This window comes from Lathyrus oleraceus, chromosome 6, assembly GCF_024323335.1.
Source record: "Lathyrus oleraceus cultivar Zhongwan6 chromosome 6, CAAS_Psat_ZW6_1.0, whole genome shotgun sequence".
NCBI classification, from domain to species: Eukaryota; Viridiplantae; Streptophyta; class Magnoliopsida; order Fabales; family Fabaceae; genus Lathyrus; species Lathyrus oleraceus.
The window spans coordinates 317,692,588-317,696,708 of record NC_066584.1 but is presented as its reverse complement, the minus strand read 5'-3'; positions in this window follow the sequence as shown (position 1 = coordinate 317,696,708).

Sequence of the window (4,121 nt, the reverse complement as noted above, 5' to 3'; positions counted from 1 at the left end):
AGACACTTACTGATGACTGGGAGGAAACACGACGTTTACTGGACATCGAACGATGATGTTTACCTGACACCAAAGAAAGCTCGACCAGACACTTACTGATGACTGGGAGGAAACACGACGTTGACTGGACATCGAACGATGATGTTTACAGGCACCAAATAAGGATTGACCAGACATTAAACAATGACTGGGAAATAACTCGACGTTTACTAGACATCGAATGATGATGTTGACAGGACATCAAACAATGATGTTGACAGGACATCAAACAAGGATGTTGACAGGACATCAAACAAGGATGTTGACAGGACATCGAACAAGGATGTTGACAGGACATCGAACAAGGATGTTGACAGGACATCGAACAAGGATGTTGACAGGACATCGAACAAGGATGTTGACAGGACATCAAAGAAACTCGACCAGACATTAAACAATGACTGGGAGAAAACTCGACGTTTACTGGACATCGAACGATGATGTTTACAGACACCAAAGAAAGCTCGACCAGACACTTACTGATGACTGGGAAATACTGTTGCTCACAATGCTCGCAATGCTGAACTCCTCGGAGTATCGTCTTCACTGTCCGGCAAAACCAATCCTCAAGCGGTAACCACGGCTTGAATCGCGCTGATCGCGTAACGTCCTCTGATTTTATTTCCATCTCTGCCCGACGGAAACATTTCCTCCAATATCGCACTACTGGGGAATATTGCTAATCTGACATCACGTGGCTAAACTCCTCAGAGTAACATCTTCCAACTTCTGTCGAAACCACCTCTCAAACAATAACCACAACTTGAGACTAGCCTATGCTTGCAATGATGCATGATCTTTTTCTGCGTAATGCTCCATAATTATGGAAATGCTACGCGATTTATTATTTTTTCTATGCAATATGCTATGCTTATTTACATGATGAATGCATAAAAAGGTATCCCCCTCGAGGGACTCTTCTGAGGAGCACGAGACACTCTGCTGAGGAACTCGACAATCTCCGATCTCCACCCTGCTGGGGAATATCACTGCTGCTGGGATAAGGCAACCCTTGCTGGGGAAGAACCTCCTTTGCACCCAATCCGCTCGGGAAACTGCTGGGGATAAGAACCACCAATACTCTGTGGGGATACAACAGCCTTCGACTTGTTGAGGATATCAATCTCGACTCGGCTTCGAGAAACCCTCACAGATACCTGACGACTTCACTGGGGAAACGCTTACAGATACTCTGCTGAGAAACAGCCACCTCCAGGCCTGGCAACTGGGGAAGCATCGATCTGACACCTGCTGGGGATAACCATCCTGACCCTGCTAGGGAAACGAATGCTACTCCGCTGGGGACAACCCATGCAATCCATAGGTAGAATCCACCCAGCTGGGGATGCAAAAAAATCCGTCTGTTACAGGAACTTGTCCAATCCACTGGTAGGATGAACACTGCTGGAGATATATTTCATTGAAACCCGCTCCACTCGGGGAATAGCAACCTCCGGGCCTGGCTGCTGAGGAAACACCGTTTACCTGCCGGGGATAACCACCCTGACTCGGCTGGAGAAGTACACAGACCTTGAATCTGCTGGGGAGCTAATCCCATGATTCTGCTTGGGGACCTAGCTGGGAAATGAGAAAAGTTGGTACAACACCCATCGACTCGTCGAACCATGGTATCTACCTCCCCGTCTCGTATCGGCTTTCCACTTTTGAGAATTCCCAGACTCGTCTGGACCTTTTCTGCTCCATCATCTTGTATTCCAAGTCGCGCCGCGCTCGACGGAAAGCGTACTCCTGGGATTTATATAGAAATTTCAATTTTTCCGACTTTGAAGAGTCTTCTTGATTAATTCCAAAGGTCGTCGGACGTCCCAACGTCTCTCATCGCTTCTCTACCCATTCACTCATCCCTGATCAGACTCTGCGGGGAATTTCTACAGACTTTCCAATCTTCCGATTTTGAAGAGTCTTCTTGATTAAAATCAGGGATCGTCGTACGTCTCGACGTTTTCTCATCGCTTCTCTTACCCATTCATTCGTCTCTGACTGGACTCCATGGGGAATTTCTACAGACTTTCCAATCTTCCGATTTTGAAGAGTCTTCTTGATTAATATCAAGGACCATCGTGCGTCTCAACGTCTTCTCCGTCATCCCTTCACATTCATTCGTCCCTGTCTGGACTCCATGGGAATTTACTTTTGACAACAGCTTCCACATCACAACCTGCAAGTGAGTGAAAAATATCTAACAATTCCTGCAAAACAGATCGTTAGATAAAATCGTGCCCCAGGCGTGTCAAGATTTCAACACTTGGGTCACTCAACCTTCCGAATAAGATTTCAAGTTTTCAATCTTATAAACATGCATTGGAAGGAACCTGTATGTCTTAAAATGCAAAATTCTTTATCAAAATAATCGGATGTCTTTGCAATCAAAGCGGTAATGAAAAACAAAAACAAAATTATTTGACTGAATATGCATTTTATTGATTGGAAAAAGTGTGGCTCAAATTGAGCAATACAAAGGAAGCAATTCCTGAAAAGAGGTAATTGCGCACAAAAGGAAAAATCTATCCTAATGGCAATGTGAAACCCGTGATCTCATCGAGTTCCAACTCGGTTACACCCCGTATGTCCTCAGACTCTCCGTGTTTTCTGCCTTCTGAACAAGACGATTCTGATTGATCCCTACCGGGTATTATCCATGATGCTTTAACCAAAGCGCAAACGATCATGCCAGACGCAGTTGTTCGTTTCAATCCCTCTTTTGCCTGGACCGCCCTTTCGGGTTTTCAATCCACCGGGATACCCTTTTTTGCCCAAGTCGCCTTTTCAGGTTTTCGACTTGCCGGGTGTACATTTTTTTCATTTTATCCCTAATTTTTGCCCGAACCTTTCTTCTGTTTTTGGTTCGCCGGGATGCCCATTTTTGCCTGGACTATTTTATTCCTTTCGTCCAGCGGGTCTTTTTACATGAAGTATTTTTTAACTGCGTCCGCATTCACAGGGGATGGAAAATCTTCGCCATCCATGGTCATCAGCAACAAGGCTCCGCCAGAGAAAACCTTCTTGACCACGAATGGACCTTCATAATTCAGTGTGCACTTGCCCCTTCGATCGTTTTGAGGAGGAAGGATCCTTTTCAGCACCATATCACTTACGTGATATACTCGAGGTCGTACCTTCTTGTCAAAAGCACGCTTCATTCTCTGCTGGTACAACTGCCCATGACAGATGGCTGCTAGCCTCTTTTCTTCAATCAGGCTCAACTCTTCATACCGGGTTCTTACCCATTCAGCCTCTTGCAACTTCACGTCCATCAGGACTCTCAAAGAGGGAATCTGAACCTCAACAGGTAACACAACCTCCATTCCATATACCAATGAGAAAGGAGTTGCCCCTGTAGATGTACGCCTCGACGTCCGATACCCAGGATACCAGTTTCCTACTCAATCACACCATCGGTGCATTCAAATGTTATCCGGGCAACAAAAGCTCATTCACCTTAACCTCCCCATCAGACATCATAATCCGTTCGGATTCAGGGTCAGGCCCCTCCTCCGGGATCGGTTACTCTCAATCATCTTTCGATTAGAGCACCTCGAGATGTCCTCATCAGGGAACTCAAACTTCATCGGTTGATCATCCTCCACGGGTTGCTGGGCTATGTAATCAGACAATACACCCCTTGATTGCTTTCTGAGAGTGTCACAAATCAGTCAATATTCTTTCGCCTTTTCACAACCCGTCCGGTCAATGTTGGCTCTTTCAGAAATCTACCTGATCAAATCCATCTCGAAATCCACAAAGTGGTATGAATCAGCATATACTGTCTCAGTCGGCGAGCAGCCTATGCCAAAGTACATCAAGTTCTCCGAGCAGTGAATGTATTGTTTCACAATCGGTAAACTTTTTGCTAAGGTAAATTGCATGCTCTTTTCGACCAGACTCGTCGTGCTGACCCAATACCCCTCGTAGACCCCTCGGAGGCTGTCAAGTACCAGATTAACAATCTCTTTCCATAGGGAGGCATCGAAATCGGAGGTTCCTGCAACTTTTCTTTTATCTTTTCAATGCCCCTTGGCAATCATTATTTCACCTGACCGTTTGATCTTTTTTTTCTTGAA